Source organism: Temnothorax americanus, unplaced genomic scaffold, assembly GCF_048541705.1.
Source record: "Temnothorax americanus isolate GAGA-0224 unplaced genomic scaffold, ASM4854170v1 Scaffold13, whole genome shotgun sequence".
Classification (NCBI taxonomy): domain Eukaryota; kingdom Metazoa; phylum Arthropoda; class Insecta; order Hymenoptera; family Formicidae; genus Temnothorax; species Temnothorax americanus.
The window spans coordinates 1104030-1131271 of NW_027509264.1; the positions used below are offsets into that span (position 1 = coordinate 1104030).

The 27242-nt window shown below is 42.6% G+C and overlaps 1 protein-coding gene and 1 long non-coding RNA gene across 3 annotated transcripts in view; one reads left to right on the plus strand and one right to left on the minus strand.

Moving 5' to 3' along the window:
- LOC143893831 (uncharacterized) overlaps positions 1–20289 on the plus strand; it is a 51565-nt gene extending 31276 nt beyond the window's left edge. For both annotated transcript variants that reach the window (XR_013255934.1, XR_013255935.1), the window contains one exon: positions 20199–20289. This is a non-coding gene — a long non-coding RNA (uncharacterized LOC143893831). The remainder of the gene's footprint in view (positions 1–20198) is intronic.
- The window catches only part of LOC143893827 (uncharacterized), a 62079-nt gene that overhangs the window by 28360 nt on the left and 6477 nt on the right, over positions 1–27242 (minus strand). The gene's annotated exons all lie outside the window — the stretch shown is intronic.

Consider the following 27242-nt stretch of genomic DNA (forward strand, 5'->3'; position numbering starts at 1 on the left):
GTTGAAAGACGTCTGCGAGACGATAAAGTGCCGAGGTTGCGCGCGCTTAATCCCTATCGGTCCGCCGAAGGCGTCAGAACTAAGAAAGGAAAGCTGGCAGTGTGCGGCACATCCAGTATGTATGTCCGTTCTCACTAGATGCTTCATTTATGAGTAGTAAATAGAAATGCATTCGCGCGACGATCGTTCGTGGAAACAAATTCTCGTCTATGGATACCGTTAAATTGAAGTAAATATCGGACAGGAATCGCGCCGGGCTTAACTCCACCCGATTATTTACCGTTCACATGTTCCTCAATATTTGACCATCCCAGCCCGCGACACGTACACAAGAAGAAGAGTTACATTCCGTTCACATAGCCGTGGCGCGCGTTAGCGATCGCGGGCGACGATGCGATGGAGTCGACGAGGATCCCATTCCGAGTGGCTCCACTCGAAGCGGGAGAGAAGATGGCAACCCTTCTCTCACGGAGAGAAGACAAGAGATACAGAAACAAAAGATCGACCACCACCTAAGCAAACGTATCCCTTTGAGGGCACGGTTCTCGAATCTTTCTCCCTTTCCCACCAACCTCGTGCAGCGCGCTACGCGGTGGCTCTCGGCGCTCAGTTCTCACAGTAATTATGTGGATTTTTGACGGACGAGCGAGAGAGAACAAACAAGTCCACCAGATAGGGAACTAGAAGCAGCCTTCGCTGCATGTTTGTTCTCGGGATCTCACGATTCCTCGTCGCGACGCGCCGGCGATGTCTTGGATTAGCACGAGCTACGGGAGAGACCCGTGCCGAAAATGCCGGTCGGAGCAGCGGAGCTTATCCGTTTTCAAAGCATACCTACGAGTCCGCCGGAAAAACCTTTCACTGACGCGGCGCTTTCGGAGCTCTCAAAACCGCCACCTCACGCTATCGTGTTTCGAGGAATTTGATATTTTTACCCTTTGCCCGAAAGCGACTACTGTTTACAGCAAATTAGCGAGGGCGATTCCTAGAAGTTTCTTATTTAGTTTACGAGGCGCTATGTTGCGAACGAAGGAATCTAAACTAGACATACACTGAGAAGCTGTACCATTTATTGTCAGTGCGGCTGGCTATTACCGCGATTTTTATAAATAACTTCAGTATAATTAAGAACGGAGAGAAGAGCGAGAAATCGTTAAGACTGTTAAGAGGAATTGATCATCGGGCAGTCCTCGTTTCACGGGATAACTTTGTAAACGAATGATGGAAACGATTATCAGACGAAAGACCGTTTATTAAAGGCCGGGGGAGGGGGAGAACGCGGTCAGATAGCATCGGGAGCGAGTCAAGAACTGGTGCGAAGGCGGATGTAGGGCACTTAATGAAACTGGCTACCTCAAATCCGGCATTAAGCGAGCCATTTCGTGATACCGGCGATTACGTAGTTGTTGTACCCGCGAGAGACCAGACCTCATTTGTGGCATTATGGGGCCCGGTCGTCGAAGTGGCGCGATAAAACTCGAAAAGATACAGTCCACCTTTACGAAGGCCGATACGCGATTAAAAATTGTCGTACGCGCCTTGAAAAATGTATCCAGCAACGGTACATACACGCGCGACAGAATATTGCGACCTGCTCGACGAGCATAGAAATGAAAGGGATTATATCTCGCGGGAATCGTATATTTTACAACAGAAGGGACAACGCGAGGCGAAACCGTTTTGATTTTAAGTCGTGTCTTAATCTCGAATCGCTCGTCACAGATTTCTCCTGACGATTCCACCTGAGAATTCAGATACTATAGAAGTGTTTGAATTATGCGTTGCCACTTCCTCTCTTCAGATAAAAGTGTGTACAAAGAGAGATTATGTTTTCTCCGTAATCATCTCGCGCAATTTCCAATATGTGTAATTTAATAACGTTGATATATATTCTTTTAACTTCGCCGAACTGGCGGTCTCATAATTCTGATGGCGCGTGACTCACAAAAGAATAACACTGCGACGAGTGTCAGATGGCAACGGCTTTCTACGGCTGACAACGAGCCGCTCGCTCTGGAGACTGGAGAATGCTTTATCTCGTTAACGAACCACCGGATCTCGACCTGTAATTCGTCTAATGCACAGCGTGCGCGACACGTGTGTGTCACGACGACCGCACAAACTGCGGCCGGACCTGAATACACGTTAAATGAATGTCGCCTTACCGCGCTCACGAGCCATTTCGCGTGTAATCGCATAAAATACGATATATGACATATCAAACATCTTAAAATTATAAATTATAAGATTTTAAAATAAAATAATATCAGATTTAGGATGAAAATAAGAAGAAATGATATAAATCGAGAATAAAAACGAAGATGACTGTTATCGCAAATTTATTTATATTTATGATACGGCACAAGACTTATTAAAGCGACTCTATTGCACCAGGTTGATGTTTGTTTCTTAAAACATACACATATACGCACACATGTCTAGACGTGTTTATTTCTAATCTTAAGAAGACTCGCAAAAGGCGCGTTATACCACTACAAATATGAGAATAGATTTAATAGACTTTCGTACAATGTTTTTCTCACTTGTGGTGAAGAAAATCTGAAATGCAAAATGCTATAAATACTTTTAACTTAACACTCGACTATTTTGTTTTTTATTCCAATATTATTTTGAAATGATTTATATAACGGCGGGTGCGACAGAAAGTCGAGGAAGCAGCCCACCGCGCGCAAAACAGCGAACATAATAGCAACGACAATGATGGAAATACAAAATGCGCGAGAAGGAAAAACGAGCAACACGACCACACCTGCAAAACACTGACAGTTCTGACAGTTGACGGGATTGTGGGCGGCAAGGTCGTGGGTTCCTTCTGGCGCGCTGGCGATTCGCCGGGAAACAAAAAGACCATACGCGTCAGGGAGACCCCTTTGGCTCCTCGTCCTTTGCTGCACCGCAGGAGAAGCGTCCCTAATCGATCCCGAGTCGCGCCACGGCTGCAACACATTTAGTACGCTGCACTGGAACGCGCCCGCATACTTCATCCGATACCGATTGCACTTCGCAATCCTTGTAACTAGTCGATACAATTTTAGATAATACATTCAACAATATAATTTGCAAAATTCATTAAGATTCCAATTGCACGAGTAAACATGTTACTAAAATAGCTTCTATATGTCGGTTTTCTGGGTGCCCTAGAAATCGATGTTACCATGGATTGCTTATGCGAATTATTGCGATTTCTAAGATGCCGAAAGATGCATAGCGATGACGGTTTCGACTTGGCGCCTTCCGTGTGTCACGTCGTGCCAAGAGTTTCTCGGAATCACAGAGGAAATTAGCTTTGATCAGAAAGATGTTTCGATTTTGAGGCGAAGACACGCTTTGACGCGGGAGAAGAGATATTAATATGAGCTAATATCTCTATATATTGGCTTTGACTTGCGCAGACTTAAGGCGCAAAGATATGCAACATCAGAAGCTTATTATTATTATAACTTGAACATTTTATTAGAAATGTTCCTTAATGATAAAATGTAATTAATTCCGTATTGCAAGAGTTTCACAAATAGTGCATTAAAATCTAAAATAATGTTTTCAACGCCAATAACTTTCTACTCGAAACTACGACAGAAAACAAATTAAAAGAATTAGTGACCACCTGTGGTCATTTCAATGAACCTCGTTAAAAGTATTTATAGATGAAAGTTAGAAGAAGAACGACTGTGTTCACACGCGTGTTTGAAACAACATGCCGTTTCGTGTTATCGACCCTCAAAAGAGATTCCGACAATTTACTAACTTCCGTCTTAGCTCTCTCGATTAATTAAAGACACAAATTCCGCATTAAACCATGCTGAGTTTGAGCATGCGATTTTATCAATGCACATCTCCCAATTCTATAAGATACTAAAAATAGACACAGTTCTGTAAATTGTTAAAAATATAATCCCACTTGATTAAAGTTAATGACAACAAAAAAAAGTTGACAACGAAAATGTATCTCAGCTGTGAAAACAACGTTTTATTACGACGAAAGCCCGCTTTCCTCGGGTGAAAGTATCACCAGATGACATTTTACAATCAACCCTTTACAATCGTAACCAGTCCTTTCCCCGATGAAGCGATAAGAAACACCACGTGTTGAATCCTGAATCTCAGAAATGTAAGTAAAGCTTACGTGTGGATTACGAAATGGGGTGTTGCCGCGTATAAATTAGTCGACATGCGCACGGAAAAAAAATGTACGAATGCGGGATTTGTTTTATGACCCGAAATACACACGGTACGGGCCTTCGTAAGCTTCTGAATATTACGTTAAACAGAACAACATGTGTGCGTAACGGGGAGATCTTACCGTAGCGAATAAAATCATGTCATCGTTAATTCGCGGTATATAGAAATTTGATAATGGCGCGACCCTCATTCGTATTACACGCTCGATAAAATTTGATTTACGAGTTCGCATTGATTAAGGCTTTCGTTGTTTAAACAACAGAACCCAGTACTTTTACACTTTCTTTTAGACTCCCTTTTCGTTGCGGTCTCTAGAGATGCGGATCGAATTACGAAGGTCCGATTCGCATAACCGCTCAGAATCCACGATTGAAATCTGAATAGACGTCTTAAAAAAATACGCATTCGTATATAAAGAATATACATTTATTTTTATTTACTTTTTAATTTTATTTTATTTTATGTAACTGTACGGGGCATAAACTCAAAGCTCTTTTTGGCGCTTTAATTGTATAATTTATTTTATGAATTTATTTTTTTTTGGCTTTTGTGTGTGTATTTTAAATTCTACCGTACTCCCACAGATTGAAATTCTTCGTGTGCGATTTCCTGTCGCTTCTATTCGTCTGGAACGCGTGTACCGTGTACGCGTGTGTACACACGAGAGTGCTGACCCGTCGCGACAGGGTGCACAGCAGGGAGGCCGTTACTTTACGTCTTAACCTCGGCTTCGAATCCAATCTGGTCGGGGTACATACCTAGAACGCATTCTAGGCAGGCGGCGGATCATACGAGGTTGTGCATCATCGCGCGTGGTGAAGGAAACGTCGTCTCTTTGAGTCGCACCGCTCGACGATAAATCTGTTAGGCCCTGCCGATATTCGCGCGTACGTGTGACGAACAATTTGTGTGTCAGCTCGCAGAATGACAAAGCGTTTCGAGGAAAAAATTGATGGACGACCCCGATTGCAACACACTTAGCACGTTGGAACGATGCCACGGGTGCACTTCATGAATTTAAATGCTGTGGAGGAGAATGTTCGTAGCGAAGCTTATAATTTAATGTGATTATCAAATGATGAGCATGTACAGCTCGACTGTCAAGAGTGCAATAAATAATCCGATTAACGACTGAAAACGTCTTATTATTATCGGCTTGATGATTCGATTGGAATCGTCGTAGCTAATTATCGCACGAGATCGATAAACCGATTAGAATTTTCTCGTCAAGTGCCAGCTCTAACACGGAGAGGCATATTCTTCGAGATTTCGCAACGCGAGTTTACAGTTTGCCCGTGTTTCCACGAAATTCTAACCCGAGGTAGCGCATTCCCAAGGTAGCGGCGACCGTCGATCGCCACGGATAATGAAAAAGTGGGTTAATGATGTTGTAGTAATGTAGTGTGTATACAGCGCGACACCGCTGCCGGTTGACGGGACCAGCTTTCACGCTTGTCACGAGGTATGCGTCTTTATTGATCACCCGTCATCCGCATGGGCGCCATTCAGAGCAAATAAATCAATTCGTGGCTGGTAACGTTCGCGAGATCGGCGAAGTGCAGAAATGCGCGCGATGTAACGAAATCGGCGTTCTGGCGCCGTGAAATGACATGTATATATTCAATAGCGAAATGTTTACGCACTTAATTAACGACATTCCACGTGTAGGTGCGAACGAATACAAGTAGCCGATAGGAATTTTTGAAACTGGTGCAAATAACGCGTTCGTTCGTACGTGACAATTTACATATCGTCGATCTTGCCAAAAATTCTAATTCTTGAATCGTGAAAATTCCCAAAGTTCTCTCAAAGCACGTTGCTCTCTTGAGCAAAGTAAAGTGCATGATGCGTTAAACGAACGCTATCAAGCAGCAGCGATTATGCAAATGACTGCGCGGCAATCGACATCAAAACTGATAGACAAACACGTGGACTTCCGTAGGCGACCGATAAAGCGCGGCGTAGAAAAGTATCGTTGGGTAATGAGTATCGACGTAGTACCGGCTCTGGCGAACCGTATCTTCAAATTGCAGGATACGACGCGAGTTACAAAACGCGACCACACAGGCTAATAACAGATTTGCAGAGTACGCGCACGCTGGATAAAATTAAAATTGAATGAATCGCGTGAGCATGAAAAGATTGGAATCTAAAATAAGTATACGGTAATGAGATCGACATTTTTCATTCTTCTACAAAGATAAATTTCGATATCAGTAATTTGACCACTTGCGTAATTTAATACTATCTTTGTTGCGCATTTTTCTTGATAAGATTCAACTAGCGCTACGTTTAGCTACAGGCGTAATTAAAAAAAAAGACACAAACCAGTTCTACCACTAATACTTTCGACTAAAAAGGGGGTGGAGGGGGCGATTACTATCGCTGTATAGCGTATGTCTTGATAATGATAACGAACGGCGAACGGGACGGATTTAAATCGGCGCGATCATTTCCGACAATGACAGTTCCACGTAATCCGCCCCGTGGGCGACTCGGACAGACGAAGATGTTGCCGGTAAGTAATCGCCGGCGGTAACATCGCTGTAACTCGCGTGCCTGTCCCAGGACAAAGAGAGAGAAAAGAGCGACGTAATGTCCACAGCGGTTCGACATCGTTAAATCGCGCGATCAATGGAGCTCTTCTCTACCCGTATATCGCACTGACTCTCGATCATCAGTCTCGCTCCCGGACAAGGGTACCGGTTCAAGAAGAAGCACCATTTCTAAGTGGAGATTTTGCATTACCACCGTAATAAGTTGTCGAGCGTGGTTAAACGGTAGATATTTTAATCAATAACGCTATTTCTTTCCTCTCTTTCTAAATTGCATCTTTCTTTCTAGCTTGTTAACGGAGATGTATTTTATCCTTTTAGAAGTACCTCCTCGGTATTTCTTCACTTATCCGATATTACTAACCGTTTACTATGGTTCCATCCATTTTATTGATATCCGCCTATTATCTTAGTTTATCTTTTACGAAAAACAGCTATATATAATGTATACGTTACCGTTTTGATCTTGATTTTAAGATTTCTGAGTTTCCAATTCTTCAAATTACGCTTCTTTGAAATTAGAGCATTGTTTATAACGGAATTAATTCAAATATATATATTAATCAATATTACTAAATTAATTTAACAAGGACAAAATACATTTTTTTTTTTACATGAATCGAGACATTGTTGCACATTGAAATCCGAGCAATACTTTCCAACTTTCTCGGAATCTCGTCTCGACGTTTGATGCTTATAAGGATGCCACGCATGTACTAGGATATCCTTTCTCTCCAGACATAGTGCATAAAGAGCCCGATGACTACCTGCGAGAAGCGGCGTTAAAAGTACGCGAGAGTGTTGTGACCGTTTCGCGCGGTATTTCCGGCGCCATTAAACGGTCAGCCTAGTCAATAGCCACTTGGCTGGCCGCGTATTTGCACGCCAGGTTAGCAAAATTCCTCATACGAAACCGCGTTCTCAATATTTCACGTTTTCATGTACCGGTCGACAAATCATTCACATAGTTCTCATCATCGGGCCACATATGTGATGAGTCATAACTTTAATCCTGGTATTTTTTATAGCGTATGTTAAACGACCATTTATAGCATCTATTGACTGTTTATATTAATTTTCTTAGGAATTAATGTTTGTAGTATTAATGCTTGTTATTTCATTATTTAAAAAAATTCCTAGCTAAAAACGATTACTTTCCTCTTCCTGTCGCATGCGCATGCATGCTCAGTTCGTTCGTGCTCAAGTGCAGACGGAACTTAATGTTTCCTTTCAAATAGCGTGGCTTGCCGCTTATCCGCTTGCTAAGATTTTCTTCCTTGACGAGGATGCAGTCTGAGTGGATAATAAGGATTCGCCTACCTCAGTAGCCGTATCGCTTAAACGCGTCTGAGTAGCCCCCTTCTGCGATTGCAAAGCATTTAAGTGCATGAATGGGGCGATTACAAGTGCTTCGGGAATACCTGCCGTGCGTGTAAAGTGCACGGCGGATATGTTAATTTGTTACCGCTGAAATGTAGACATTTGAAAAATTTCGCGTGTGTGGTTTGTGTGTGTGTGTGTGTGTGTGTGTCGCTGCCGCTTCACGATGTTTCTCTCTGCGTTTTCTTTCGCCGTATGTATATGTAACGAGTTTTACGACACGGTATTGTAACTAGTCAACTGAACGTGTGCTCGCACCTCGAGATAATTCTCCGAAAATGTCTCCAAGTGCAAGGATGGAGAGAAAAATATGAAAAGGGATTGTGTGCTGACAATGGCGATCTTTGTTATTAAAAGAAAGTCGTTGGGCGGCCAAGCGCGTTTCTACATTTCTACGAAACGAAACAACCTTGGGAAGACAGTGGCCATGACAGCGAAAATCTCACAGTAATTTACAAGCGTCAATACATCTCACGGAGATTCTCCGGTCTTCTAAAGTGCTCGTCAGAGTAAATCTGCGTTTTCACCAAGACTGTCAGTCCGAGCGGACTGCTGCCACGAAAAATTCCAACGTGTAAAGTCTATACATCCGCACACACGTCATATCTGGAGTAAGATACCGTGACAGTGATACCGTGAGCAGTTATACATATCGGGGCAGGATCGGATATCGACATTAATATCCGAGCGACAGTCTTCGAGGCGCCGGGAACCTTCGGCGACTCCTTTCATCTTCTTAACGGTTTATCGTAGCGTCACAATAACATGAGGAGTTTATTGGCGCTCGACACGGAGGCCTCTCGTGGCTTTGATTTTCCCCGGGAGTTAGAAACGTAAGGAAGGCGTGTCGTGACACGATAATCTCCCTCCATCGAGCCGAAGTAAATTCAATTTGTCAGATGCCAGCTGATGGTGAACGAACAGCGAGATGCCGCATTCCTTAATTCCTATGTTTTGTCTGTCTGAACAAATTAAAAACTATTTTTCTACTGTCTCTTTTAGATGTAATTCATGCCGGATTTCCTTAATCCCCCATATTTTGTCTATCTGAACAAATTAAAATTAGTTTTCTACTGTCTTTTTTACATAATTCAAATTTAGAACCTGGAACACGGATTTCCCTACAAACGTTAAAAAGATATTAAAGATATTCCACAAGAAACTTGTCACGCAACCAGAGAAATTTCTTGACTAAAATGATTGGCCTGCATCGAAGAATCGTTCGATGCACGATTTCTCGCGGAAAAGATCCAAATAATAAGAACGAGCCATATACGGGTCGACCGATGTTCTCGTGTACTTATAATACTTCATTATTCGAGAAAAAAGAGCGTTCGTACTGGAGACACGATTACGCTCGAGTTGCAACGCGAGTGACGAGAAGGAGAAACGATCCTCACCGAAAACGTTATCTCTCGACATCGCGTTCGCCAGCCGAGTATTACCTATCAAAACACGACAGCGCGCCAGCCGTCAAATGCGGCGAGCGTAAACTTAGCGGATAAAGGTTCGTGTATCCGAAGCAATTTGCCTGTCGGATTACCGCTACGAAACCGCGTCTTAATTAATGCCACTGTCAGATGACGTGACGATGCGGTTAGAACGACCGTCATGTCGTCCCGCGCGTTATCCAACTTTGTTGACGATAGTCCTCGCGACTCTCTCGCCGCGCGATATTGTGATCGCTTAGGCTTTCGTAATCCGCGTATAATCCAACACATACCTGTGCTTCAAAAATAAACCGTCAAGGCGTCAAGTAACATGCCACATTTATTACTTTTGCAAGATACGTTCTCAAGTTTCCGCGGAAATTGCGAATTTATGATTGGTCCTTGCGCCAAACTTTCCATTTTGCTCATTCCCGTCCGATATTAGCTTGAAAACGCACCGCGACTGCGCTATAAATATCGCGATATACAATCTGTGAAGTTCTTTTTGCGGCCGGACCAGTACGCGACGTACAGGTGCCAGACACGACCAGCAGGTAGCGGGGTGCCGTGTAATGCGTAAATACGCACGCATTTACGCACACTTGTGCCCGATGATTTACGCATTATGCGGCACGATCGTTTACACGGCTGACGGCGCCGTAGACAAAATATTAGGAATAAATGGATGCTTCAGAAGCCATTGTTCGAGACGGAAAGCTCAAGTTTGATAACGAGCGTGCCTGACGGGGGTCGTTAGAATTCTCCGCAACAAAACGCACGGTAAGAATTATTTTTAGAGATATACATTTCACAGCTCAACGAGTTCCTGCGCGCTTATTTTACTCTCGATTGTTTTTTAAGTATTCCAATGAAGGTGCGATACAACATTCGCATTTAATATCAATTCCGCAACTTATAATCACGAGTTCTTCAAAATTAGCGACTCACGCGATAACGAGCCGAGCTTGTCGGATACCGTTTATTGTCGGAAGGAGGCCGAATGCATGCGTCATCGTTGCCTTATGAAGGTAGCGACGCGACAGTCTCACCGGACACCCGTCGAATAATGCGAGTTACCTGGATCGGGATTAACGGCGCGGAAAATTAATAACGTAGAAGGAACGCGAATCTTGCGATATACAAGTTTTAATCTGCGCGCCGCGGCGCCGGCGCCCGCGAAAGGGCGTCAATCCCCGTCAATTCCCACATGCCCGGTTGGGCACAAGTCAGCTGTCGAGGCCGATGAGAGGAAGAAAGAAACGAGCAGTTCGGACATGCTTCGTAACATATACGGATGAAAAATGCAGAGTATTTCGACAGAAGTCCGCGAGACTCCAAAGTTGCGTTCTTTAAATGATTTCTTACAGAGAGAATCCACAGAAAGAGGAATTGAACAAGATGTTTGCGAGTTGAATATCGATTGAACATCGTGTCTCGTGTCCCGGTAAAATCACGTTTGTACCCGGAGCAAGTAATCGTTTATTGGCGCGATATAGTTCACGACGACGACGGACGAACAGTCGCATTCGCGTCGATTGACGCCGATGAAAAAGAGTTTAATTGCTGGTACCTGTTCTCGCGCCCGGGTAAGCGTACGTTTGCGGTATAACGTGAGAGAGAAAGAGAGACTTATATTATCGTGTCGAGACGTATATTATCTGTCGGTATTGCAAATTACGGCCTGCAGCGGGAATTCGAAAGCGATCCCGTTTGCAGACCGACTCTCCGCGGTGGAATAATTATTATTCCACGTGACACGCGCCACGATAGCTTTGTTATCGACGGGAACTGATACTCGGCCAAGCGGTGCTTGTATGGTCTCTTAGAATGTCGATGTAATTAAAGCGAGGTAACAAATTAATTCTTTTTGCCGCCATTCCCCGATATCTTATTCGCTGAATTTAATCCCCTAGTCACGCATCGTTTCTTATTTCCCGTAGAGGGGAGGGGGCTTAATATCGTTGGTCAATTAAAACGCGGTAGCAAATTACACAGTGGCTGTTCGCTGAATCGCCATGCGGCGGTTTCAATTTCACTTAGATGCACGTTCAATAACCGATAACCGATAACCGATTAATACGCAGTTAATACGCCGACGGCGTACTCGATTAATCTTCCAACGTGAATTTTAGCATTACATCGGCGATGCTGCGGGCAGGCGGAACACGTTACGGCAAAAAAACGTCATGTTTCATTAATTTCATACTTACCGTATCCTTGTTAATAGCACCAATATTTCGTAACAGGGTAATTGATATTCAATTATGTTATTCCGAGCGGTAAGATCTTGGCAAGTCTTGATAAGCACGGATAGTTAATTAATATTTAATTAATATGGGGAAAAGTGAACCACGCAGAAAGTGACGTTAAAGAGAAAGTGATAATAAATTATACATAAGAATATCAATTATGCGCGTATAGGTAGAAAGATAAAATCAAATACTGACCAATTTCTTTACATGTATACATATATTCTTCTCTTAGATTTAGCGTGACTTTACGCTAAATATAAGAGGTCTCAGAATTATTTCGGAAAACCCATAGTGTACCTATAGATTACGTTATATTAAAAATAGAAATTGAAAGATTAGTCATTCGCTGCGAATTCATACTCTCCCTACATGCAACAACAGTTATAAGTATAGCATCGCATTCGGTGAAAGAAAGTGAATTGTGGGCAGTTTCAATCAATGGCAATGATATTATTGCTGAATGATATACTATTAGAAACCATAGTTGTGAATAAAGCAAACTTAAGAGTAAAAAAAATAATTATTCTGATTTAAATACGATTTATACAGATATGAGGATTTCTCTCGAAAAATAGCAACCCAAAATATAGAATGCTTTAAAAATTACATCTTGCTGATATATACGACTACTACTATTTTTACAGTGAAATCTGACTCCTACAATTAGTAAAATATAAGATGGAAAAGCAAAGGGTAAATGTAAAAATAAGTGAAATACTCACTGATTCTTAGTAAAGTTTCCGTTCTAATCCGCGAAATTTTCACTGATTTCGTTTTAAAAGAGTGTACTAATCGAGAGAAGACAACGCGCTGAAGAAACCGAGACACGTCGACATATGAAATGACCGTCATCGACTCGTTGTCAGGGTAGCAAGGACTTTCGAACTCTCTCAACAGGAGTTTCTTTCAGAAGAGCTCGCGTTTTCTCGCGGTTCGACAATCGACCGTGTCCTTGGCAAAGGATCACGACTGAAGGATTCACACGCGAGACCACGCGTCGCGAGAACAACGGGCCGCGTTGTTCACGCGGCCACTAATCGCGTCAAAACACGCGTTAAGGATCACCCGGCCTAGGAACAGACAGCAGGACAGGGAACCGACGGACGCTCGGTCGGACGGACGGACACGCGGACGGATGAAGGAACGAAACCGGACAGACGCAGCACACGCGGCGCGGAGAAACCATGTTGATGCCTGCCGGCTTCGGATCAGGTTGAGTGAGTTGTTCCGAGTTGCTCACCCTCCCCTTACGCGGTCCGTCTACGTGTCTACTCATGCAAGATAATACCGACTACTCCGGATGTCCTCGCGACGACTCCCTTCTTCGGCGCGACTTCGTAATTTCGATTACGTGGGAGAAGAATCATGGACCGCGTTTATTAAAGCTCGACTTTTATTTATAGCTCAATAACACTCGTATTTTATCTTTTTATAACAAATTAAATTAATTTTAGATATTTATGTATAACATTAATCATTTGCATCCTTGGCATCTGCAGCGACGATACAAAGAAGAATATAAGAACAATTCAATTCATCTTTCCATTATACGAATTCTGTATTGTTATATTATTTTATTTCCCGCGCCTATACAAAACGGCCAACCGAAAGATTAAGCGAATTAAGTTATCGGCAGGTAGAAAAATAAGCTTTACGTACCTATTTGCATATACTTTCGATTAGACTTAAGTCTCAGGCCTTTTTGAAACGTTCGCTCGTAACCGGTCACTATTGCGTGGGATAACATAACCGGCGCGTCGTTTTAGTGGCGCTTTGAAGTCGGTAACAATTACTTTTCTCGGAACATAAACTGAGAAAGTTCCATAGGCACTAGAGAGTCGACTGGAGGATAGAGGTACCATTTAGGAGCGAGACATTCCTGAGTGATTCATCTGTGCAAAATAATACATATGTTACCTGGTGAGCTAGAATTATACGCAGTCGTGAAAAATCCTCATATAAATCCTCGTAAACGTAAATTGTCACATTTCTTACACACATAATATTTCACTTCCATTTACTGAATTACTGAACACTGGGATTTACGCCAGAAACTTAATGTAACTGGATTGCGTCTTCGAGCATTTAACGTTAACTGAACAGATATTGTCTAGATTTTGATCTCGTTCACGAGATATCACCTAGTTATATATCGCATTGTGTAGGAAGTGAGAATGTGGCACATTTAGCCGCAGTATATCTATCTTCCTCGAGTACGACTTTTGCGCAATTGCGCGTATACCTGAATTCTAATTCGCTCAATTTGTCGGCACGACGGTTTCCTCGAAGCGGCGGAGCTCGTCCGATAACTCATCCGCGAAATGTGTCCCCCGGTCTCGTTGACCGAAAGATTTACGAGCGCGCGATGAACGAGGAAATTCTGCCACTGCTTCTCTGATACGCCCTGTGAATACGCCAACCGAGCGGAAATAAACGTCTCGTAAACCTGCTCGGTGCTCGAGAAAGAGAGAGAAAGAACGAGAGACCCGATGCTCCGAGCATCCTTTTTCTTTCTCTCTTTTAGCGAAGTCTTTTACTCTCGAGACGCTTGGAAACCAGGGAAACACCGCAGAGAGAACCAGCTTTCCGCAGATTCTATCGGCGTAAGAACACGATAAAGCAATGTTCGTCGCAGCAAGATTCATCGCAGCCGATCGACGCAACCTTGAAAGCGATATCCTCTCGCGTGATAAATGTAAAATCGTCTTTTTAAGTTGGCCACGTTATAAGAAAAAAAATCTTGGGGGATTGAAATTTTTTAGTATAACACGTTTCATATCTCCTAAGTTAAGATACCGTCTTGGAAACATTATAATTTCGTCTGTAGCGTCAGAGATTAATGAACGCGAGAATATAATCTATTTCCGCTCGAAATCGCTCGACACGTTTCACCTTCGTGAACCGTCATTTATCAGCGCGGATTGATTCTCGATCGTAGGAAGCGCCGTCGCGACATCACCGTGATGTCCGATATCTTCGAAGACGCATCGCTCGCGTTCCGGAACGTCCCAATGGACCGTCAACCGCGCGACTCGATATCTCTCGAGGCGGTCGCCGGCAAATTACTCGGTTACTCGTTCCAGGAGACTACTACCAGGGCACCTCGTGACTCTAGCCAACTCTAGCTCAGATAACTATCAAGCTAGTAGTGGCGTATCAATCGATATATGCGTATCGAGCCGCTGCGCTTAGGGCCCAACGGCGATGTAACCCGCAGATATACCCGATGACTCGTTAGAATCAATCCCGGTAGGCGAATGTGATTTATATTTTACATCAAAATTCTATCTAACTCCGGATATCTCGCATTCCATCTTTTTCTCCGCTGAAAAGATTTTTCTGTAAATAGTTCTGTACATTCCATATACGATCTGAGATTCCATTTGTTTAACTTACAAAGACATAAAAAAATATTTCAGAAATGTGTTTTCAATCTGCTATATATGTGCTCTAAAATAAAATAAAATAAAATAAATAATATGTATCACGCACGATATTCGTCGATTTAGGAACGGATTAGAAACAAAACTATTTTTAAATGCACATTTAAATGCGCCAAAATGATCAAAATGATTCTTTAAGACAATTCAAGTTTGTCGCGTCGCCTTATTCTTTGCGAAGCAAGGATGCTCGAACAGTCGCAGCTAAACTTTTTGTTCTTTAATAAGCTTTTGGATAGCGCACGTCGTTTTTAATCGCATGTGACACTTCGTGACAATGTCGCATGGTGATTTATCAAATTACTCATGCCAGTGATATAAATATTACGCTATATTGAAGATTGTTGAATAATCTGCTATTATTAGAAATAATTTGAAAATGCAAAATTATTTTCAGTATTATAATAAATAATTAATTAAAGCTAATCGATTAAATTAATTGAAGCAAATTTTCGATTATTCAGCGCGCATTTTAGTGAACAAATTTCACTTTAATCATCTATCGTGACTAGCCAAAGTTAAATGCGCTGTTCCATAACTTCCAAGTCTTATTTCCACGGTTCATTGTTGCCTCGGAGCGACATGCCGCAATAATGACCGTCGAACTGTAGTACGAAACGTGCGTTTATGCTTGAAACAAGGCAAAGAGAACTAAAGGCGACTGTTTATCGATTGTCTCGGGCATGTTTACGATTTGTTCCTTAACGAGAGCCATGTCTCTCTCGCGTTGGTCCTATTCGCGTACCAAACATAATCATCAATCATTCTGCCGTCCGTTGGAACTCTTTCCCATGAATGTTTGGATTGGACGTTTCTTCGGGCGGAACGCACGTTACGCGATACTCTTTGAAGTGGCGCCTTCTCGAATGCGAAGCGAGAGGAAAATCATGACAGAGGTTTCAATCGAGCGAGAGATAACAATATGGCCTGGAGATTTCGCACTCTCCGAAGTGATCGTCGTAAACTGATCATCGTCGTTAATGTCAACGTTCGATAAACTGGATAAACGATGATGACGACATCGCCTTCCATTCGTGCAATCGAACACAACGATACAGAAAATAAAAAATTTAGCAACGACACATGAATAGAATTGCAAAGAAAGTAAGAAGCTCTTAGATTAAGTGCAATAATAAACAATTCATTATTTCATACTTAAGATATAAAACTATATTCGTGCTCTTATATTTTTTTTTACGTAAGAACAAGTTCTTGGTCAATCAAGGAATTTTAATAATTATGAATTGAGTCTGCAAACAACAATGTTGCTTTAGTCGATCTTTCAAATGTTGACATATTTAGATTATGAGGCTTCATTGTCGATTGTTCTAAAGATCATTGTCGGCTGGTAGTATGGTTTTTACATCCAGTCCGCGCATAGAGATCATAATTGATTGAATAAACGTCGGGTATCGATAGGTTGCACACTGCAGTGGACATTTTCCCACAGCTCGGTCCTAGGGTTGACCCGATAATTATACTAATGCGCTTTGTTTGCCGAGCTCGCTTTCCGACATTAGGGAACAAGTTTGAGAGATCCTACCCTCGAAAATAAAGAGGTGCGTCCTAAGAGTCTGAAAAGAAGAGAGGCCATAAAAGATAACGTGGTACGTGCTATTTGATTATATTTCTACTCGACACACACCAGATTAACTAACGTTGAAGAACGTGCTGAAAGTCCATAATAAAATTCACATTTCGAGACCAACGAATTTTAAATTTTACAAGACGCGACGAATCATGAAATGATAAACGGTGGATATATCTCGCATAAGTTTAATTGATATGATTGATCGATCGTTAGGCCACAATTGATCGAAACATCGTGTTTGCCAATATCGCAGGTATGCGCATGCAACAATTCAAGAACCATAATGACGCAGCAGGTAAACATATACAAATACGAGATACGAGAAACGATTAAACGTTCCCGTTCCATTCCCAACGGCAAGAAAATCGTTAAAATCACACGTTTGATAATCTGTTACAATATCCATCGATTTCTCCGGTCTTTGGCCGCACCGACGTACATTGTACGTCGCAATCGCTAACGCGATGCATTTACTTCCGTGAGATATCACGCGTGTGTGTCGGGGAGCAGAAATAAACGCTGCGTATCATAACGTACACACTCTCCGAGAGCGAATAACAAATCTGGTGAAATCAATCTAAACAGATAGAATGAGGACGAGCTTATCGCTCCACTATAATCAATACTTTCTTGAAGAAATAACTTATTGTTAATATAAAATATAACAGAAAATGATTCAATTAAAAGCAATTAACTGTTATAAATAATGATAATACATTGAGAATCAACTGCAGCGTAAAACCATCAAGAATCGTAAAAATAACCATCTTAATTTAACCAGTTTACATTGCCATACACGTTGCAAAATATTTTAAAACCTTTACAGTTTAATGATTTCTAAATAATAATCTTAATAATTTTTAAATGATAATTTTAATGATTAATGATTTCTAAATGATAATCGCGCGTGAAAATGAGACTCTTCTCATGACCATCGTATATCGAAATGAAGTGATTTTATACTTTTGGTATATAGCGTTCCGGTCACACGTATAATTGCCTCGAAACACAAACACGTAAGATTATCGGCTTGAGGAACGAAAAGGCTTGTGTCGCATCTAGAAAACTCGCTTTATCGAATGAAAGTTCGTAAATCAGGCAGCGGCGCTATTATACGGTCAAAGCTTTCAGGCGGGCGATCGATTGGCCCGATATAAGGGCGAAATAGTCGATTCGTTCAATTAGTAATCTGATGTATCGGCTATGATGATTTAAACGACGCGACGCTTCTTTAGGAAATCCCGATCTGCCGGGACGACCGACTCTCAACTTCGTCATTTGTCTTCGGAATAATCGTAATCGGGCGTTTTTTATTTTAACGTGATATCGATGCGTTTTTTTTTTTTTTAAAGCTATGTCTCATAATGTTCGTGCAATTTGCAATAATTAAAAAAAGGTTTCTCGTAACAACAAATTAAAAGTTAGCGCAAATAATTAGTGTTTATTATCTCAAAGTTCTATAGTCTAATTGATATTTAGTTAAATGTCATAAACATACCTATTGTCTAAATCCTGAAACAGGATAAATACGGCGTATATATTTTTATCGAATATTTCACAATCACTTACAGCTGCAAGGACACCATTTTGTGCTGTACAAGACAACTTGTTTAATCAACTATGACATAATCTATTGTTCGACTTGACAGCCATTTTAGTATCTGTAGTTTCAGGAGAGAGTCGAATTGATATTATTATCGGACGACAAGTTAAAAAATACATCTGGCGAACAGGTTCGAAGTAGTGAGTCCTGCGAGCTTTTCGTAGCGAGGAGGACATTTAGAGCGGAAGGATACGCTCGAGTGCTTATGATTAATAGTTCGCTGTATAGCCTACATTGTCGCGATTTTGAGCGCACGAGTCGACTTTACGGTTGAAATCCTATACGTATATCTCATGTATAACGGTTTTGTTTCAATTGATAATCGACGAAGCGGAATTCCGAATAAGTTTACGTCCATCCGTAAATTTATAGGTGATAATCGTATTTGCGGGCGCGCATGTTCGGTTGTGGACGCCGAGAAACCGTTACTTTTTTCGTCTACGAATTTATCAGGATTTCCCTCTGGATCCTAAATCTAAATTGCCAGCACACCGTGTTGAAACGTCGCATAAATCGTCCGCGTCCCTTTTCCGCGTCTATCCGCTCGACTCGCGTTCGTTCGCGTGAAGCTGAGATTAAAGAGAAATCAGTGAGTTCCATGCGACGTATATCTGAGATCTTGAGAAATGATTTCGCGTTTAAAAATGTTAATCGATGATTTTCAAATTAAACGATTGCAAAATATCGGAGCACTCGGCTTCGCGTTGCATTATTATCACTAGAAAAAGAACTTTTTAATTGCGTTAATCAAACTGCTCAAGCTAAGTTTACTGCCTATCGTGATATTAATCAGACTACATTCGACTGCGATCATTATTTGCATATCAATATTCTGTATGTATTATTCCAACGTAATCCTGGGAAACGGAGTTAATTTTTCCGTCGATGTAATTATTGACAGAGATTTAGTGTCGCAATTGTATTGAATTCTTTCCGCGACCATTAGATATATTGATGGCGGTTATACTCTCCCGTACTCGTAGTGTATCAGATATATGCGTATATCGGTATTAGTATATCTCTTCTTTGAACGGAATAAACGTTGTAGATAACGCGAAATAAGTTATCCGCAGAATATAATTTAAACGCGATTATCTGTTAATTGTATATAAAACATTTGTTGTATATAAAATATTTCAACAACTTTGAAATGTAAAACAATGTCAAATAAAACTTTCGAGTTTGGAGAAATGATCAAATCTATTATTATTGAAGAATTTTTTATCGCTTAAAATATGAAGCCCAAATTATATGTTTCCACAAGCTTGTACATTTATGTATCGATATGTGTGCGTGATATTTAGAGACAAAGAAACGGGGGAGGGGGCGACTATTCATTAGGCCTGTTCGTTTTCGCATTGCACTTCTGAACTAGTGCAATAAGTTAGAATGAAAGAAAATATATTTATTTCATTCTAACTTATTGCACTAGTTCAGAAGTGCAGCGAAAACGCGAATAGGCGCTTATTGTCTCGCGTGGGTCGGCCGATCGGGTTAAACGATTTAAGCTCGAGTGCGTCATGTAAAAATCGGCAGGTGCATCCACGGGATCGAGCCGTCCCGCGCCGTAGACCGGTCCCCTCCGGGTGAAAGTCTGCGTATTTCGCCATTATTCTTTCGCGAGGCTAAAATTACGGACAGTGTGAATCAAATGAGTCGGTAATGCTGGAACGCATATAGCCGCTAGCTACGGCATTCGGTGACTTATTGCGGGTTGCTAATCGACGTCCAATGTGTGTGCGTATAGGTGGTCCCACGCCGTACAAAAGCTGAGCACAGCGGATGAGGCAAACGGAAATATCCGGACTACGAGAACTTCGAGAACTCCCTGACACGAGTAACGTACATTTTTTACGATATTTTCACGCAATATTCTTAGATAATAGATAGATCGTATCTCGCACGAGTGACAAGTATTCTCAGAAATTATCCTCTGCTTATCTATACTGTTTATTGCCACGATGTTTACCTGTAATATAACAAGCGTCTCCCGTAATATATCAACAAGTATTTCCTGTTGAAAAATCAGACGTTCGCTTCCGTTGATTAACGATAACGAATAGCGTAAACGAGAACTCCGCACGGCGTCGTGTCGCCAGTTATGGAGATGCGAAGTGTCCGCATAATTTAGCGTCGGATACGGGTTAGCGGGGATCGGATAAGCGGCTGGTATTCGCTAATTACGTATCTATCAAGTCCCGTATGTATTCGCGACGCTTCTAATTGATGCAGTTCGCGGACGGAATATGCGCTACGAAAGCGTGTCCCCGTCAATTAAAAAAGAAATTAAAAAACCAATAAAACACTCGCGTGGCTAATGAGCTCTTAGTCATTCGCGCGATTCGGGAACAGGCATTATCGCGCGGATTTTGCGAGGGTAATCGTAAATTAGGTCCATCATCCACGCGGGCGATGCTCGTTGCCTCCTTTGCTCTCGGCATTAATCGAACGGTACTTCCCGCGCGGGCGCGATTAGCGCCGATTAATACCGGCTGTCCTCGCTCGCTTCCCGGTAATCAGAATTTTTTCGAGGAAACGGTACGATCGTGTACCGGCCGTCAGAATTTTTCCGCGCGCGCAGATAACGATCGTGCGCCGGTAATTAGATTTTTTCTTGGACTCGGATAAGGATCATATGCCCGGGCGATCGGAATTTTTACGAAGATCGTGCGGCGATCGTGCACGTCGGATTAAATCCAACGTGCCCAGCCGAGTAACGCAAATCCGATCCATAAATCGGTTCCGCCTTAATACATATGTAGAGAAATCGATTCGCAAGAATAAAGGATGTTCTCTTCGGTGGCGGTGAGAGCCGCGAAATAAATCAAATCCAAGAGAAATTGTAACGTAAAATTTTAACGCGTCAGAGAACCAGAATTTTTGGGCGATCTATTCTGTCTATAAGTCGCTAATTATTATTTATTTATCCACGACCAGCGATAAATCACAGGTTGATTCTTCGCGGTGGTTACGTCGTCTAGACTATTGTTCTTCCATTGCTGCGGGCACATGCACGCGAACGGGGTAATGGAAGTCTAAATGTCAGCGTAAATATTCATCGGCCGCGCGCACGCCGCAAAATGGTCGCGTTGGATTTCCGTTATTTATGCTCTGGCGGCCGTCGCGTTGCGGTGAGGACCGTATTCTCAAATATCCGTCTGGGTTCGCCTGGGGTATATCGAGAGACGGACAGTGGCGCTTTTATGCCGGCGTTAAAATTTTATTGTCGCCTCGAATCCGCGCGCACAATCTCAGCGCACAATCTCGCGCGGCCCGTATATCATAAGTGGGCGTAAAGTGACATCGTTACTTATAAAATCAATTGTCATTCGCAAAACATGTTGTCGCGAAATGCGCCCCCGGTCGGGTTGTTAAGCGAACTTTGTAAGGGATAACAACGGCGGGCTTTCATAAACGAGGGTTATACGCGCGGCGAATACCGAGGCCAACTATATACGCCAATCGAAGGCGGTTAGACCACTTGCGTGTTTGGTGCAATGGGAAAATCACGCGTGTCGTATATTTCACTTCAGCTTTTTTCGCCCTTATTCTATCTCAGCCTGTGATTTATCGCTCGTAATGTTCTATAGTCTGCATCTTACGTCACGTAATACGTAATCCTTAGAGTTTTAGACATAATTCTTCAATCGCGCCTCGTGTAGATCGCATTTACAGTCGAAAAAGTAGTTTATAATTATATCAAACGTAATTTCGTTTGATATCGATGTATATGCCTCTACGTATCTCGATCTTACACGCAATTGCAATTTATTTCATTGGCGTTTCATCGCGGGAACTCCCAACGAGGCGTGCCGAAACACCGCATTGTGCCGGGCACGCTGCATTTAATCGCATTTACGACGCCACTTATCGCAAGTGGCGTATAAACGCCTATACATATAAGGTACCGATCATCCCCGACTACCAACTAATTCGCACTCCGTTTATGATTTTGATAAGCGTCCCATATGTCTCTGTGACGATGCGTTTATACGGATGCGACGATTCGTCCAATTTATTAAATGTAGAAATGATTGAACGCTTACTCACTTGAGTTACGTGACAATACAAAGTACGACGACGACGAAATAATAATACGAAATACCAGATCAAAAACAAACTCTCCGAGGATCGTTCATTATCTCGTCGTCAAATTATCTCGCCGCATATTTCTGCGGATGGTGAATATATACAATCGTCTCGTGTATCGCTTCTTGACAAATCGCATATCCATTGTGTCGAATTGATACACAGTAATTCGATACCGTCACAGAGGTCCAATAAAAGGACCTCTTGTACTTAGCCAAAGATACATAACGTAAAATCGATACCGCTAACGACGTGCCTGGAAAATGTCAAGTGGCGCTTTCCACAGAGCCATGTCGTAAGAAATGTCTCTTTATCAGTCTGCTTTATAGGTGAGCGTAAATAATCGTGCACGCTAAACAAACGTAAAATTCTTCCCGAGGAATAAACCGATTATAAGAAGGACACGATAATGGTTACGAAAAAGATCGTAAAGCACGGGCGAATACATTTATGTCGCAAAGTAGTCATAAAATGCCGAAGTAAAAACTGAATGACGAACGATAAAACGTGTGAATTTATATGTCAACTATGATAATATCATTCGTCGCGAGAATCAAGAGTCATCATACTTTTTTAATTCAATCTGTCGTCGTATACGTTTACTCGTTGAAATGTCTATTAATAATCCACCATGCAAAGCTGTCAAGAATAGCAAAAGTAAGCTCATACACTTACTTTCTCATGTCTTTCCATGGCATCATTCTGAATAAATCAAAACCATTATTATATTTAAAAGCTACATAAATTGCTTAAATTATTAAACAATTAATATAAATCGAAAACTGGACGATGCACAAAATATGTGTCAATAATTATTATTTTCTGTTAAAATTAACCGCGCTAACGCAAATATAAATAGCTTTCATAAAATTGAAGATCCAATATTGGTAGATAACATAATATACAAAGCTTGCATACACAAAATCTCGCCTAAAATAGTCCCCAGTAAAACATACTCCGGCGTATTATCGTTATGATAGGCAGAGCAGAATATACCAAGTATTATCTACCGACACGTAATGGCAACTCCTCGCGAGACGGAAGCTCGTAAACTTATCGCGAACATCTTTATAACAATCACTTTGCAGATGGGAGCCCGTCGCGGTTTCACTCGCTAATCGCCGTTTAATTTACACCTCTCGCAACGGTACTTACCGACGACGAGATCGTGCAAAGTTTGCCGCAGAAGGCAGCGTTAAACCGCGAACGAATCGCGAACGGACAATCGCGTCGCGGAAAATCGCATCGCGTGACTCGCGTCCGAGCGAAACATCGCAATGCGTCGCGCTAAGTGTTTGTAGATAAAACTAAATTAGCCGAATAATGAGACTCTACGGACAGGATGAAAGAAACGCCGCTGTCGCGCGCAGTGCAACGGTATAAATGCAAAGATGGAAATCGCCGTGACGACTCGTAGCCGGTTCATGCCGAACGCACAGGCGCGTTCACCATAACCGCGAAGTATGATATTACAAAAATTCTCCGATAACGACCCTTCCCGTACGACGACCGTTATGAATTATGACACTCCCGCGACGTTAAACCCTAGACGGTCACGGTATGTGTCGAATAACCGCAATTCTTATGCATTGTGAATATTACGCATGTAACTAATATACGAAAGCTTTAGTTGTAGAAATGTATAATTCATTTACGCGCGCCTGAATATATTGACGCCGGAATATAGCGACAGTGAATTTACTTCACTTCATATTCGCGCAGGTGTCCTCTGCGTTAAACAACCCACCGTTTTACAAGCGACCCTTCGGCAAAAACGATTAATTTATTACATCTCATGGAACATTTCCGCCTACGGCGGGCTGCAAATTCGAATCTGTCCCATTTGCTGATATCTCTATACGATAGAGATGGTGTACGATCGCAGGACGTTGTCGCGGCGATGAGTACGATTTCGCGATTTACGTTTGTGTGACATAATAGCGAATCACAATCGCGAAAGATTTCCGTTTCCGCGGTGCGAGATAACCGTTAATGATATCTTCGAGCGATCGTTGTCCCGCTGCGTCCAATTAGTCGCGCTAAGTTATGAATGTCTCAGCCGCGAAAGAGTTTCCGCGTCGTAAGTCACGCCTACGAGAATTGCGGTTTCGATGCTCGGGACGTATCGAGAACGGGCGTCATCGATCGGTTAACACCGCTTAAAAGCTTCGATACGCGTTATCTTGAAAGTGGAGTGTTCATTACGCGATAAATACGTACCTAATAAGAAAAGATCTATAACACATATAGGTATCAAGGAAACGCGGACTATTTTAAACTCCCCATCCTATTTACGTGCTCGTCTGACGAACTGGTGCCAATATCCGAGCGGTACTCGTATATACGTAAGTCTCGATCTTAATCGAACGGCTACACTGTCACTGTCGGAATGTAACGCCGAACTATGTTGCAGGCGGGCTCGAATTCTCGTTGCGTTTACGATTTCGACACGAATTCCCATTCCATCTGTACGCGAGCGCGCACCGTCGTCTTCGAATTCCCCCCTCGAGAGAGAATTCCCGGAGATCTCTGCCCGATGGGATACACAAGTCGTGAAGAGAAAGTGTCCACAAAAACGGGAATTATAATGCTCGCGGTGTATGTCACCCGTCTTTCCGCGTCGAGTATTCCGTACTTAAATTTGAATACGCCCGACGCCGGGATGTCATCGAAGTGCTTCGCCGTCACTCGGAAACGCGCGCGCTTCTTCAGCACGGTATTTCACTACTTGTAGCACCAACGTCGTCGCGAATGCTTCACACCGGTTTATTTTCCATTCGAATATTTTCGTTCTCTCGTAAGGGCGAGAATGCGCGTGGCTCGTATCTTTTGTCAACTCAAGTGACAACGGCACGTTCTTCCTGACTCGTTCTCGACGTCTTGAAACACTTCACGAATCGTCCCCAATTATATCACATGATACGTCAAACGCTAATTGACATAGAACGCAATAATATCGTCTGGTGTAATCTCGAAGCACTGAAATACTCCAAAATGCGCATCTATTTGCTCGGTCTAACGGATAAAAATTATTCGTAGGTTCACAATCGCAGATAGAAGTATAGTATCAAGAGAGCACATACTGTAAATAGATATAATTATAGCAAGTATATGTGAACGTGTACAAGTAAGTAATAAGCAAATATTTCACAAGTTTCACGTTTGAACTCTCACGTGAGCAATTATAACTTATCTCGACGTCGAGATCGGATTCTGGCATCGTACTGTTGACGGGTAGATTATAAGAGTTCGGGAAGAAGAGAGTACGTCGCGAAATGATACATTGCTTCCCCTGAAATAACGAAACATCAAAAGCGTCGAGCGTACAGATTCGCCAGCGCGTTTTCACACATGAAACTGGAGCATTCGAAACTTCCAAATAGAACAAATCGCTAAACATGTCAAAGATATGATAAAATTCGTATACGTGGCGCTTTTGCTGATTAATCTAAGCAGGAAAAATAAAAACATCCAGGGGATGAGATACGAGGTCCGGTTAGGTATCAAATCAAAGACAACTTTTCGGCGAGGCCATGTCTGAGAAAATGTCTGTGGAATTGGATCGTACAAGTTTGTTATTTCTAATGATGCGTCTAAAACCGAGGACTCGTTCATACGACGCGTTTAGCCGTGATTCATCCACGAGGCGATCATTCAGGGTGAGGTGTGCGAATTCGCTGCATGCTTCGCGGTCGGACGCACCGCTTGTCGGCTTTAAAACGTTAAGGCGGATAAGCAGCCGCGACGAAAACGCGACGGGATTTCGCGCGAGACGGAGAGACGGACAGCTCTCCGTCGGACTGTCACGCGCGGCACGCGGCATGACTAATTAATCCTGAGCCCTACAAAGGGCTATTTCGGTCGATCGGCCGGTGATCGACTTAGCGACGCTCGCAATTATCACGGCCGCGACGAATCCGCCGTCGCGAATCGCCGAGAAAAGCCGGCCGGCGCGGCGCGATTTCGATCTCGCGTCTCTCGCGCGACCGCGGCAGCCGGTCGTTCCACCTCGCAGGTAAATTTATCTCGTTAATTGCGTCGCGATCGACCAATCGACGGGCTCGCGCCGCGCCATTGGTCCGCGGCGTGTGCCGGTAACGGTAGGTGAACGGTACCGTAAGGCTGATCCGGCCGGTTTCATCGACGAAAACGATAATCGGCTTTTTAACGATCGTCGGCGGTTTCGTCGAGAAGAGCTCGTTGCGCCGCGCTCTCGTAACTTTCTCTCATGTTCGCCGTAAAAAGTAGCGCGATCTGCAAATCGCGATTTGCGTCAAACGTCGCGATTTCCCACGATATCCAGATTGGTAGGGATGTTAAAATTGACGGTAGAGAATGTAAATGGTGGATTACACTCATTCCTCGCTTATCGAACGCAATCGAGATCGATCGCTTCATTTCCTGGTTGACACATAACAGTTTAATACGTTGCAAAAAATACCGACAACAATCGTATGCTGGGAAATATTAGAGATTACTAATCTTACGGATGTGACAGATAATACTTTTCAAGAATCGCGAGAACCTTAAGATAGTTGCGCTAAAAATCGCCAGCTGATATATCTCTTGAAGATTGATAGGATACTACTTCGCGCTTTTCTCGATAACACAACTATGTGTATACATCTTCGCGGGGTGCAGCGAGGAGAAGAGGGAAATACCAGACTCGACTATATCGTCTCCATGAAACTCTAAGGAATAT